This window comes from Echiichthys vipera (genome assembly GCF_963691815.1).
Source record: "Echiichthys vipera genome assembly, chromosome: 13".
Lineage (NCBI taxonomy): Eukaryota > Metazoa > Chordata > Actinopteri > Perciformes > Trachinidae > Echiichthys > Echiichthys vipera.
The window spans coordinates 19,113,731-19,128,400 of record NC_139838.1 but is presented as its reverse complement, the minus strand read 5'-3'; the positions used below and the strand labels follow the sequence as shown (position 1 = coordinate 19,128,400).

The 14,670-nt window shown below is 38.2% G+C and overlaps 1 protein-coding gene across 3 annotated transcripts in view; it reads left to right on the top strand.

Moving 5' to 3' along the window:
- Window positions 1-3,262: 3,262 nt before the first annotated feature.
- Window positions 3,263-14,670, top strand: part of trps1 (trichorhinophalangeal syndrome I) — a 118,921-nt gene continuing 107,513 nt past the window's right edge. For 2 of the 3 annotated variants that reach the window (XM_083926144.1, XM_083926142.1), the window contains exon 1: window positions 3,263-3,676. The gene's annotated coding sequence lies outside the window, so the exon portion shown is untranslated. Of the gene's footprint in view, window positions 3,677-4,110; window positions 4,195-14,670 lie in introns of those variants that run through there. The other variant, XM_083926143.1, reaches the window with a different exon arrangement.

The following is a 14,670-nucleotide window of genomic DNA, read 5'->3' as shown; positions in this document are numbered from 1 at the left end:
AATTATTGGTCTCGCTTTGCAATGCTTAACCACAGACATATGAAGAAATGTACAAGAGACCAACAGTAAAACTGCTTTGCATGTTGACCTTTCACTCCTACCTCATCTACTTTATCCATTAGTACTACTTATCTACTTATCTACTTTATCCACTGGTCTATCCACTAGCTATTAGGGTTAGAACCAAACAAAGATAACATCAACATGGGAGTAATATAAAAAAAGACAATACAAGCTGATAATGATAAAGTTGTAAGATACTGTAGCTTATCTGCAGAGCTTCCCAGTAGATGCACTATAGCTGCCCAAGACTATGTCAATTATTATTTTATAAATCCATTTACTGATTGAAATTTCAATTATGCTGGCCCAGGTTTCTTTTTCCGTCTGGTTAAATAGGTAGTGATACCAGATAAGAGTTATTAGTATGTATGCACCTTTCATCATACAGAGTAGAGACTACATCAAACGTGTTTCAGATTAAACACATTTAATAGATGAAAAGTTTTCATTTAAGATATATGTGTGGACCTGCTATGAAAGCTTAACTTGAGTTTCCATGTGTTTTGAGGCAGTGAAAGATTGATTTTCATCTTAAATGCTTAAGTAATATATTTGAATATGGTTTATTTTATGGATTCATTAAATGGTCTTAAATTCTACCAGTAAAACTATCCAAGGGCTTGCTGCAAATGTACTAACTATCCAGCAAATTGTAGAAGACTGGATCAAATAAATGTCTAATTTAGTTATAACCTTCCTTGTCTGTTTTTCAATTAAGTGATATGTTCATTAAGCATGTCTAATTTGTCCTATTCACTTTAAACTTGGCATGCAACTAAGTTAGTATGAATCAGAAGTGTAATCAAATGTCTTAATGGGGGGAGGCTGGTGGCTGAGTGGTTAGAGCAGTCACCCCATGTAAAGAGGCTGAAGGTCCTAGAGGCAGCGGCCGTGGGTTTGACTCCGACCTGCGGACCTTTGCTGTTTCCCCCTCTCAATCACCCCATTTCCTGTCTGTCCTATCTAATTAAAGTCTTGAAAACTGCCAAAAAAAATCATCTTTTTAAAAAATAATGTCTGAATGGGCCATTCTTCAGAATGCTGACCTTCAATTCTTGTGCTTTATTATATTTTGCTGCTAATACTTACAGGTATTTTATTTGTTACTTACATTGTATCATGCTACTTAAGCCCTTTACTCAAGTAAAGGTTGTTAGTGGTAATATATTGAGTTGGTGTATTTTATGGAAGACTTAAAGCTTCCTTGTGGAGTTTTTCACCACTTGTAGTGCTGTAGAGTAATGTTTTGATGATATTGTTTGTAGACTAGCTCATGCTGTAACAGAGCTTCATGCTTTTATATGCATCCTGGTGCACAAATTAATGTTACAAGCCTATGGTGTACTGTAGTTGGTGTTAGTAATAGGACATAAGGTTCCAAAACATTCAACATTTCTTTTTAAATTAAGATTTTTTTAAATATATATAGCTGACCTTGAAATGTTTGCTGTCTTGGATGTTAAGTGTTTTTAATGTTTGGGTCCACCTTGTGTTTGTGTGTACAGTATGTATGACTATGCTGCTGCCTGTCTTGGGCAGGACACTCTTGTTAAAGAATGTTTTCATCTCAATGAGTCTTTTCCAGATAAATAAAAATCAATAAAATAATTTAGGAAACGCATTTAATATTTTTAAGCATTTTTATAAACATTATTTAAGCCTGAAAAAGAGACAATCAATTTTGGTAAGAGGCACTGATTAATTCAGACTGCACTGTGTGTCAGTGAAGTCAACTGTGTTTTACGTTTAAACCTGTAGTTACTTTGTAGTAAATTATATCACTAACATTTTCTGCCACCTGTGAAACCCATAGTTGTGGGCTGCTGTTTTGAAGCCAGGAGATTGGCATTTTGACCGTCGCCATCTTGTTTTTTATTTTCAAACCGGATGTGGTCAGAGCCAGGGAGGTAGGTGAAGCAGCTTCAGGCTCTTTACATCTGTCGTTTATATGGCACAGCACTAAGCTAAACATTAAAGAGGGAAACTGGCGGTTTTCAACCAGCTGATCTGAGTCATCCGGTGGACTAGTTATTGGTGGTGGGTGTGCTGGGAGCTCCGGTCACTGGCACTGCTTGCTGCAGTGACATAGAGCGGGTTAAAAATCACCAGTTACCATTATGTTACCAGCTAACGCTAGGTAGCTAATATTAGCATTGCTAACAAGGTGCAATCACATGCTGATTAAGACACACTGTGAGAGGATCTAACACGACACCCAAACAACAAGGTCAAGGCTATTTTAATGTACAAAGAACTGTGTATATGTATCACTAAACCAAGACCTCGTCGCTAACACGATGATCTTTCAATCAAAAAGTAGCCAGCCTGTGGGGCGGCCGGTGGGTAGTTCAAACAGTCACCCCATGTAAAGAGGCTGAAGGTCCTCGAGGCAGTGGCTGCGGGTTCGACTCCGACCTGCGGCCCTATGCTGCATGTCTCCCCCTCTCTCTCACCCCATTTCCTGTCTGTCCGATATAATAAAAGGCTTGAAAAGCTGTCAAAAAATTATCTTGAAAAAGAAAAATGTAGCCAGCCAGAAAGCATACCCTGCTTTATTGTCTATCAAGATTCAAGATTCAAGATCCAAGATCTTGATAGACAATAAATCTTGAATGGTCTATTTTACTCTAAATGGGACCATAATTCACAAAATGAACATCGTGCTGCATTAAAGACTTAAAACTATCATTAGAATGAATCAAGTGAAAAGGAGGGTTATTTTCCCATTGACTTTAATACAAAGAAACTTTTTTTTGCAACCATTAGAGTCGCCCCCTGCTGGAAATTAGAAATGCAGGTTCAAGGCACTTCGTATTAGCTTCAAACATGGATCCATCTTCATTGTATAGTCTATAGCCACACATGGGACTCTGTTTTGGGGCTTACTATTATTTATATAAAAAGTGAGTGTGTGTCTCTTTAAGAGTCAGTGTTATTGATTTAAGCAGAGTAGTTGATTTACCTATTTAAATAAGTGAGATAAGAGTATGTGTCAATTTGAGAGTCAATGGTCTTGATTCGAGTGTAGTAATTGATTTAGCATTCAGTATTAACTGTGTAAATAATTGAGATTACAGTGTGTGTCACTTTAAGAGTCAGTCTTCGGGTGGCTTCTTGATATTAATAGAGCTGCTGTGTCTTCCTCCTCTGACGTAATGCCCACGGCGTACAGAGTACAGAGAGACAGGCAGAGAGGTCCTGTCACAGCAAAGCGATAACACTAGTCTGAACCAAACAACAAAAAAAAAAACAACAGATAACGAGCTGCTCTGCTTTGGTTTGCTGTGGCCAGCAAATCCGGGCTCTGGGCGTCTAAATAACATATTATAACATCGGAATATTGCAATACCAGAGCCATTCTCACTAATCAGTCGGTATCAGCCTAGTTTAATGTGTTGCCGTGAAGCCTTAACTATCTCTCTTTCCCTCCCAGACCAAAGAAACAGAGAGACAGCCAAGACACTGTCACCCCGTCCGACATCATCAACAAACAAAAACCCCACAAAGAGACGAACCAGCCAACCAGCCAAGCCAGCCAGCCACCATCTTAACAGGCTGCTGAAAGAGACACACACTGAGAGAAAAGAGGCTAATGCTTATTTTTGATCAACAGGTAAGCAGCACCAAAGGAAACACTACACAAATGCACACCATACATACAGCCCTTCCTACTAGTTGGTGCAGTGGCATTGTATACGACTTAAAAAAAAAAATGCATCGGCGGTGCACGCTTGGAGTTGTAGATGGCGAAATGCATGCTCTCGGACAAGTGTGGAAGATGAAATGTGTTCGCCTTAAAAAAAGGAAGCCGGGCTATCAATGGTGCGTTTAGGAGACAAATGTTGCTCTGTTAGGTCGGCGGTAGTTTTACGACGGGCAGCAGTCGGTTTGCGTCTTATGTAACTAACGGCCCGAGCAGCGTCGGTAAGGAAAGAGGGATCTGCTGAATGAGAGAGAGGAAAAGAGCAGCACCGCTTTGAATTCACATGGCAATTTACATTTAGGTTAGGACACCCAAACGCTACACAAATACAAATTGGGGGGCTACTGGGGGCGGCTACTGCTTTGATTTAAGACTGAGTTTGAAGGCAACAGCAAGGGGACGCGGAGTGACTTAGTCGCCTCAAGTAGGTTTGTGTGTGTTTTTTTTTTAATAAGTTTTGTTTCTTGTTTTTGTGGCATTCATTTACGATATGTGGCATCCTTGACTTGCGTTGCTCGAAGCCGGTGACCCGGAGTCGATTTCGTCACTCCAAAGTTGCCCTCGTGTTGCTACTTTGTGTTACTTTTCGGTTGTTTTCATTGATAACTTTTTCGTTACTTATTCACACTGCAAACATGATACTCAAGTTCAGATTTCGTTGTGTCCTCCGGGTGACGCACGTCGTAGAGAAAGAGGGGGAATCGCGTAATGCTGAAAGATGAACGCAGTTGAGATGCTTTGTAGTTTGTTGGGCTTAAAAGGAGGAAAAGTTGTGACACTCTTGGATCAAAGAGACTGCGCTTGTCAAGTGGTTTACAGCCGATATGGCGCTGTTTTTTGCACCTCTCTCATTGTTAGGAAGCTCGAGAGCGCATGGTGGTTGTGTCGTAAAAGATCCCCAAACATCCTCTCTCATCCACTTGAATTCTCATTAGCTCAAACTATAATTTATATATATTTGTTGTTGTTGTTGTTGTTGTTGTTGTTGTTGTTGAACTTTTTGTGAGTGATGCCGGGAAGCCCGAGTTGCATTTCCACTCAACTTTGAAAAAGTCCCCCCCCCCTCTTGTCGTAAGAAACTGTGATGTTCCTTTGAGATAAGGGAGCTGGGTAGGCATGACAACTCTGTGGGGAGAGCAGAGTATGTGAAGCCAGTACAATGAGGCACACACTGCAAGGAAGCTTTTTACATAGTCCTTCACAGTTCTCCAATTCTGGCCCCTAAAGAACTGCTTATGTGTGGACCGACTTTTATTCAACAGATAACCTCAGTGATTTTATAAAAGCAGAGCAGACCTGCGAGACTCTACGCTTACCCCACACTTGTTCGCAATAGTTTAAAAAGCTGGCACTTTTTATTTTGTTAAGTGATTAATTAATTCTCTGGACAATCGCGTAAAGTTAAAAAACTTTTGCTGGGTGTTTCTATAGCTCTTAAAGTACAAAGCATCTTCATCTATTCCTCCACCGCACTCGTTGTCAAGCAGATATTTAGGTCATTATGCTACACTGACTTTTAAAAAGCACTTTAAAAAGTAAGGCTGAGTTATAAATGAATAATCTTAAACACTCTAAGTTTCCGTATTTGCTTAAAAGTTACAAAAGATTGTGTGACAACTTTTGCAAGTTTTGCACTCTGTAACAGCAGTATAGGGAAAGATAAGACGAGTGTCTCTAAAGCTGGGGATGATTGAAGGAAAAAAGAAATAAGCGAAATGATTCATGCAAGTTTTGGTTTGTTTTTGCAGTTTTAAGAACAGCACACTATTGTTAATGTAATTGTGAAGTTATAAACACTGATTATTTGTTTGGACTTTTTAAGCACATAACTTCTGACATGAGGGATAGTCAGCAATGTAAGCCACATGTCCTTCTCTAAGATTTAATATTATGACGAATGGTTGTTTTTATTACTTTTGTGGAAACAAAAGACTTTGCAAAATCACAGAAATGTTGTCAAAGTTGAGTAAAAAAGTTTTATAATAGAAGCTCTGAGTTAAAGTTCAGTATCCAGTAAATTTGTGTAGCAGTGTTGTAACATTTGCATGCATAATGGTGACATAGTTTTGAACAGTTTCACAAATACCTATAGCTCAGTTCAATTAGAACCTGACAGATTATTTCAGTTCAGTAGTTTGATACTCACAAGGGCACCGCTGACTTTGAAAGAAAAGATCCAGTGTGTTTAATTTACATCTTTTACCTTAAATGGAAATATTTTCAAACTTTATTTTGCTATCATGTTGTGTCTATCATGCCCGTTAATGTTTTTCCCTTAGTTACGACGCACTCCAGACTCGTGTCCCTCTTAACTTTGGATAGGTGTGTGTCCAACTAATTTGTTCTTATATCGACAGATGTAATGCATTTATTACTATGCCTTTATTAAACTTTTACAAACTTTACAAGTTTCTTTCGAATTAGTGATCTAGTAACGTATCAATCCATAACCTTTTAAAATAGTTCCTCTTTCCAGACACTGGATATTATTGTATCTTACGGGCTTGTTCGTAGCTGCTATTAAACGTCAAAACAGTTGACGACTTCCTAAAGAGAACCTCTGCTTGTAAAACTCTTTCCCGTGTGTGTGTGTGTGTGTGTGTGTATGTATGTGTGTGTGTGTGTGAGAGATAGAGCGGGAGAGAGCACGGCACTTTTTCCTGTGTATGTGTCTGTATGTGCCGTGGAGACAGCCATGGCTTACTCATATGGCTGCAATATGTGAAGTCTCTGCGGTGGATTTGGGAAGAGAGAAAGTTTTGAGAGAGAGACAGTCAGAGAGAGAGAAAGAGAGAGAGAGAGCACATGAAGTGAAGGAAGTCAGAAATGTCCTGTTCAACTAGCTGGAATGTATCTCCTGTGTTTTATTGATGGTTTGATGTTCTGTAAGACATGAGAAACAACTGTAGTGATTTTGTGGGCTGCCATGCATTTGTCTTTGGTCGTTTTAAAGCAGTGCTGTGTTACAAGGGGAAAAGGCTGGATTAAGATTACGAGTGTAGAAGGACATTTTAATCTAGTTCAAACAGCTTTTCTGGGGAAAATCGCAGTGACTTCAGTGGTGGACAAGTGAGTGATTTTACCGCCTGTAAGCATCAGGGCCATTAAGGAGTTTGTAAAGAAAGACACGTGTTTGTTATGCAACAAAGTTTTTTTTAAACTCATAATGATAGTCATCATAATTGATTAGCAAGGTAGAAAAGCCTTTTTGGAACAAATGCTTAATAGCGGTGTTAAAAAATAGAAAGGCATATCTGCAATTATATGAAAGTATACGCAGAGTAAGCATGAAAAGATAGGAGTCAGATGGCAGAAACTTTTCTGCTGATAGTGGGTCTTGACCTGAAGAAGTTGTAGAAAACTGCACATTATATTATACAGTAAAATCAATAACCTCACCTACTCGAGATAAGAGCCCATACATCAACGGAAAAGAAGTTTACAGGATTTATAGAAGTCGGTTAAACAAATGCCAAACTTCTAGTTTACCTCCTCTACATGATGCTGTAGGAGTTTTGGGTGAGTTTAGGTATTTTATTTGCCTTACATTACCTACTAAAACCTGCCTTTGGTGAGAATATTGCAATAATTCCTGCCGTAACCTCAGTCGCTGCTGTCTCTCCTTCTGGTAGGGACTGACGCGTGTCCTTTCTCAGAGGGCTGTGTCCTGTTTCAGCTTGTTATAATGTTCAACATAAGAAACAGAGGACTGATTTCAGTCAATCTGGGTTGATTATTGCTGCACTGTAAACTGGTATTCAGTGGGTAGAGGGCATTAACATGCTAGAAAATAACCCCATTCACAGACCTGTTGCCCACCACAGAAGAGTGTTTGAAAGTGAAAAATGCAGCCCTCCTAAAATCAGTTGAGTTAAATGTTTTGTATTGTTCAGACTGTTTAGGAATTACCTGTTTGTTAAAAGACTGAAGTGGCACCAGGAGCAATTGTTTAAAAAAAACTTTTGTTTAACTTTTTCTTCTCGCTTTTTCCTTTGTGTATTTTGATGTGTCAGCTAATTGCATGGAAAGCTTAAGTCAAATAATACAGCACAAGTGTTCACAGCTGACATTTACCTAACATCTCAATACCTCATCATTACGTTCCTGCCATTATAAAATCTGTGCTGAGGCGATCTTAGCAACAAAGTAGATCCTGCTTTGTCGAAACGTAAGATCAAAGCAGATGTATACTGATGTATTTTTATTTATGTGGAAGCACATCCCTCATTTATTTCTAATTTCTGATCCCATTTATTTATTGACATGAACTGTCTTAACTCTCAGTGTTTCCAATAAGCAGGAAAAGATAGCATCTATCACAGCAATCAGCTGTTATTCATCTCAACCCTGCCTGCAGTTCAGATAAAGGAAAACATCCATTTGTCATGGATAGTTTATTTAAAGAAAAAAAAAACCTTTTTGCAAGGCTTCTGGCTCTCTTGGCTCATAGCTCTGTAGCTCGCACTTCTTTATTACACAGTCTCCTGTTTTGCTCGTATCTCAAGGACACAATTGTGTTGAACTTATTTTACTGTCTGGGCACATTGTTCTGACTCTTTCATTGCTTTATTTTAAGCAGCTTGTAACGTGGGTGATGCAGGGATTTGAGCTCATTCTTCTGTTGCAGTTACTGGAAGTCACTCTGGAAAAGAGTGTCTGCTAAATGCCCAAAATGTCATCCCCACTCTCTGTCTGTGGTTAGTACAGCCTTGTTTAGGCTTGAGTTTGTGTCTAATGTCTTTGGTCTTATTTTAGACTTTTAAGTCTGTCTTTTAGACGGCCTGTTTCAGATAACGAGCACATGGTCTTGGTTTAGAGTGAAATTATTCTTTTTTTCCTGCCAGTTTGTAGTCTTTTTTTGGGGACAGACAAATCCTAAATATGGGACAATTTTTCTTCCTTTGATCCGAGAGAGTAAATAATCCTTCTGTCACGATACAGTGGAGACTGATAAAGTGGTGGTTGAGCGGATTTAGGCACCAGTAGAAGGTGATGACACAGGCAGCTGTATGGTCTTGTGGTAATAGAGACAATGCTGTTACCAAAAGGTTGTATGTTCACAACACTTGCTGGCTCCTTTTAACTTAGTGTCTAAAAGTATCAGTGAAAATTCCCATACTGTAAAAGAACTGAGATTTTCATGCCCTTTTTTAGTTGTTATTTTTTAAGCAGGTCGATGTTTAAATACTTTAAAAGTATCAGAGAAATGCCTACATGCGGTATTCAGAAACTGTGTCATGTTATGTTAATGAGTATATACAGTCATTCCCCGGCTGCAGTGAGGGTGCAGAAGAGCCGACAATGCATGTGGAGGACCCTGAAACTTGACCAATCAGAGCAGGAGGGGGGATTAAAGAGACAGGAACTAAAATGGAGCGTTTCAGACAGAGGGTGCTTACAGGTATATTTACATAGACAGTAAGATGAAAATTATGTGTTTTAAAAAAAAAATAAAGCATGTAAATCTAGTGGATGGACCTTTACATCCCTAAAATATAAAGTGGATAAAATTGTTTATAAATGGACATCAGAAAGATTTGTAAACTATTTTTTTAATTGACACAACTTTGGCTTCTGGGCTAGATAATGAAAGCTCACTTGTCTGAGAGGCCTGCTGGCTTGTTATGTGATGTGTTATGAGTTGTGAGTCCTGACTGCTTTGACTCAGCAGTGTGCTTAACACACTCATGCTTCCTGTGCACCCAGATGTTCAGTTATCAATCACTGTTCGTGTGTTTTTGACCTTATGTAAAACACAGTGGATTATTTGAAAGGCTGTGTCCAATTAACTTTCAAATAGATCAAGATTATTAATTTCTAATTTGCTCAGTTGTGAGCAAATCAGCTGCAGTTTCCAATAAGAGAGTATTGTTGTATGGAACTATTTTGTCACGTTTACCACACAGCGCTAGTTTCTCTCATATGTTGGACACATTCAAGTTTGTGCTTTAATCGTACAACTGCAAGTTATACATTTTCCACAAGTCCCAGATTTTGTGTGCTTTTGAGTTGCTGCTCGCCTTCAGCTTCCACCAGTCTCCAAGCTGAACTACAGGTGTTCTCCCAGGGTTGAAAGACTAAAATGAGCTCAGATGTTTATGACTGAATGTCATTAGGAGAAACATGTAGCTTTCCTATAAACAGTTGTCAGTTAGTATCTTGAAACAGTAGACAGAGTGTTTGGTCTTGGTAGTCTGATCAGATTTAATGTGAATTAAACAGACTTACATGTGTTTTAAATGCTGGTGTCAAAGAGATCTTAATCAGAAGGTTTGAGGATATGAGTTATATGCATTAACTCTGCATTATAAGATGAGCAAATAGTTTTTATTGAGACCTTGTTAATATAGTGTGTCAGCCTATTTACAATCAGATGGTGCATTAAGAGTAAAAAGTGTGATTTATGTTGTCCACAGTCATTGTAGCTCATGTTGTGGTAATAGTCAATAAAACCTTCCTCTTGATGGCTTCTGTTACGTTCCCCGAGACATTTAAATGTAAAGTCTAATGACAATAACTTGCGACGATAAATATTGAAAACCTGCAGCAAAAATCATAAAAGTAGAATCAATTTTACAATCAATTTTACAATTAAGGTTTATTATTAGCGAATTACCTTTTAATTCATTTTTTTTAATCCTTGCATAATTTTTTACGAGATCCAATATTACTTTTTCTCATAGCAGCAGTATTTTATGAGGTGGTTTGTGGAGGGGACCAAATAAACTTGCAGCTGTCACATCAGCACCATGTACATTATCTTTTTTTTTAAGTTCGTGATTATTTTATATAACTGAAACGCTTATGTCAGTGTATACACAGTAGCCGGAACTTTTTCTTTGTGTTATTTGCTTAGATATCTGCTCTATTTTACAATAATCCCAGTGGTGTCAGTTGACAGAAGAGGTTATTTGAGCTTGCTACCTTCAGAAAAAGCCAACACAACTTGAAAACATAATCCATTACAGTAAACATGCAGCTTGAATCCATCAGAGATTATTTTTTAGTTTCACTCCTTCTAAGCTTTGCATGTTTTTAATAACAACAGGGACACCAAAAGGGAGATCTGGAAGTATGTGTCAGGATATTATTCCCCAAAGACTTTGTCACATATTTGTTATATTTTTTTATGCTTTATATTCAAGAGGTGTTTTAAACCCCTAATGTTTGTATTAATAAGTGAAATAGAAAAAAGTATGCAAAATACATATGGCAGGCATTTCAAAGTGACTGGGAGAAATAAACTACAAGTGAAATAAATAAATGGACAGTATTTTGACGTACTTCTGGAATTCTCTTTATACGAACATAAATTCAATTTGCTTGCAGGAGTCATGCCAAAGGCATCAATAAAGAGAAATCTAAGTCTAAATTAAGAGTTGAATGATGCTTTTCAAAAATGCAAATGTTATATATAATCATGCAAAAGCATAGCGTAGGTGAACAAAGCTAAACAGTTACTGTATCTCTGTGGTATATCAGAGGGTATATAAGAAGATAAAGAAGAGATTATACAGAGTGATTGTCACATGCGCTACAGGTTGTAAAAATGAACCAAGTCTTTTGTGTTATGAGAACATTTCTATACTGTGCTCGAGTGTTCCCGTGAGCACAGCTCCATCTGTAATTTCTTCGTTTTCACCCGGCCGACAGACAGTGAAAATTATCTTCGGAAAATGTGACAGTGGCATAAGTGGTGTGAATTTGAATGGGATTTATGTTGCAAGCTTCTTTGTGTTCAAGCTGAAAAGGCTGTGCAACACGCAGATGGAGAGAGCACCAAACCACTTTCCTCAAGTACTCTATGCTCAAGTCATGGAGACTTTTTATGCGTTTCTTATTTTTTATTGGAGAAGCTTCTCGTATAAAAGTTGTCACACTCAAAGTGAAGATTGATTGATTGATTCTAGATAAAAAAGAATCATTTGGTTTAATGCGTGTAAGAAAATTGCCTACTGTCAATCAAGACATCCACCCACTGTTTTGTAGCTGGGAACTGTATTTTATATTTATTTTTACTGTATGTTATAATGTGTCATATCACCTTTCCTTAAGCCACTATCAGGCCAAATCTGAGTTTTTTCACGCCCCTGCAGTTCAATATATTTCATTAATATACTTCCTGCTGTATATCAGAAATGAATCAGAAAAGCACAACTTCTCAATTTTATGCTGCAGTATTAGAGAGCATTCATCTCCAGACAGTGCAGTGTTGTGGATAGATGACTATCAGTTATTCTTACAGTTGAGTCTATCGGCACTAATCTCCCTCCGTTGAGGTCAAATCTGTCCCATTCTCTGCTTGGTTATTATTGAATTGACTCACAGATTGTTTATTTATGTACTGAAGGTTAACTGTCTGTTCCGTCAACAGTCAAACCAAGAACCTACACACACACACACACACACACACACACGCACACGCACACACGCACACACACACACACACACACACACACACACACACACACACACACACACACACACACACACACACACACACACACACACACACACACACACACACACACACACACACACACACACGCTTGGATTTCTTAGCTGAAGTTTTTTTTGCTTCCCCTCACTCTTGTTTCTTTACCTCTAAAATATCTGTTTCTCTTATCTTTATTGTGCTTGATCATACTATAATCATTGTACAACATACATTTATTTACTTGTTTAGAGATTTCACTGAAGTTTAATTTCAAGTGTAAATACACACTGACATTTGTTTGCTATTGTGATCTTTCTCAGTCACAATAATATTTGTTCCGAGATTTGATGTGGCAGCCTTTATTGTTGCAAACATGCCTTTTCTCCAGCGCATGTCCTGCAGTCATACAGCATTATTGTTAGCTACTACCTGTTTATTTCGTGGATGGGTGTGTTTCTGTTTTGAGTCCTGTGCTAGTGTATATGTGCACACAATATTAACCCTGTGTTTTAACGTTTTATAAAATTGACATTGTAATGTGTAGATCTGTGTTTTTCTGTATCTGCATCTTGTTTTGTCTCTGAAAAATGTAGCCTTGTTATAACTGAATACCTACTGAGGAAGGGGACTCATTTTTCTGCTTTTAAAATGATTTCTCTCTCTCTCTCTCTCTCTCTCTTTCTCTGCTGCTCTGCTCTCTCTTGCACACACATTCATGTACAGCCCCATTAGTATTGTAGTCTGGGATCTGGCTAAAACATCTGGTGGCTAAGTAACTTTCAAAGTAGTCTTTGTCCTCACAATGTGTGCACACATGCATGTGTCAGTGTGTGCGTGTGTGTGTGTTTGTCCGTCAGTGTAATAAGGGGCAGACTTTTTATGGCGTCCCGTCAAATTAAAACTATGATTTAAATGACTAACATGTACATTCTTTTTTCATTAAAGTGAATAGCCACACCAGCCTCTACAGATTTGTTGTGCGTGCTTCTGGCTGTTTGGACTGTAGAAAAAAAGAATCAAATGAAGATTAAGCATGGATCTAGTAACTGTATTTCATGAATGGTCAGTCTGGCCTGTTGAGTTATTTTATTCATGTAACCCTGGCCAGCTGCTCCATAGCAGAGAGACAGCGGGATGAAAGCAGAGGGAGATATGACACCCGTTCAACTTGCCTCTGGTCCGGATTAACATTTCTGCCCAAATCTGAAAGAACAAGTGAAATGTGGCTAGATACAGCAGACTGACTCACCTGTTCTCCACAGGGTGGGGTTGGGCTTGGTTTCTGATAATAATCCTGCAGTGGCAGCTTTGGGTTTTAGAGGGTTCTACCCTGCAGACAGTTTGAGCTGATGCCCTGCCCTCAGGACTTTGCTTCAAACCACATAAACTTTGAAAGAAGCAGGGATGTGTCTTCTCTTACAGCACTTAAGTGTGCTCAGTCATCATATTTAAAGGTGTAGCATTTTGTCCTGGTACAAAACTGTGTATCATGTGGAATCTAGGGAAATCCTTCATGTCAAATGAACCATTCGACTTTAGCCACAACCTCCTGGGTTAGGTAGATTATTAATATTGTTTTTCTTATGAATTTCAGTGGCACTTTGTCTGCAGTGTAATGCCAACGATGGGGTCATCTCGATGGCTGCACAATACCAGTGAATGGTTTTGAATTAGAGACCTTCAGTTCTGTTGAGCTGCAGACTTTGGACTAGCTCTGTCGGTAGTTACTTAGGGTTATGTGCTAGTAACAATATAGTGTTTTTAAAAAATGTATTACAAAGGAAATCTACTGGTTGTCTTCTGTGTTTGTCAACTTTTTGGGGTTTGGACTGTTGATCGGACAAAATAAGACATTTGAAGGCTTCAGTTCACTTTGAGCTTTGGGAAACTGTGAATACAGCATTTGATGAGTATATTACTGAACAACTAATTAATCAGCGTATTGAAAAAATAATCGTAAGATTTAGAGATTATGATTATGTTTGTTGCAGCCCAAATCTTATTCTGAAATGATTTCCTGTCTATATTATATATATATTGAATCTTTGTGCTGATCACTGAGTTCTATTTATCTAAGATATTCAGGAGTTAAGAATATTTTTAGGTATTTGACTCAATTTCTCTGAAGGAACAGATTAATTCAACATACCAATGCAACAAATTAGGTTGGTTAGAGAGTTTTGTTCCTCTTTTGATTAATTGCACAGCCGTAATTGAAACCATGAGGCTATGCTCCAACTTAGTTTTTGCAGGTTGTTGTTAAAGGTAATACATCAAAACCACATCCTTTTTAAAACATATCCCAGAGTGATAATCTCATCAGGACTAGCATTTTGGTCCTTAACAGCAGTTGAAGACCTCATGAAATGTGTAACCATCAGCATGTTCCTTTCTTGTGGATAAATAATAATTTTGACAGTCAGCATGTTTAAAAAAAGTCTCTCTGAAAGGGGAAGTCTGTAAGTAT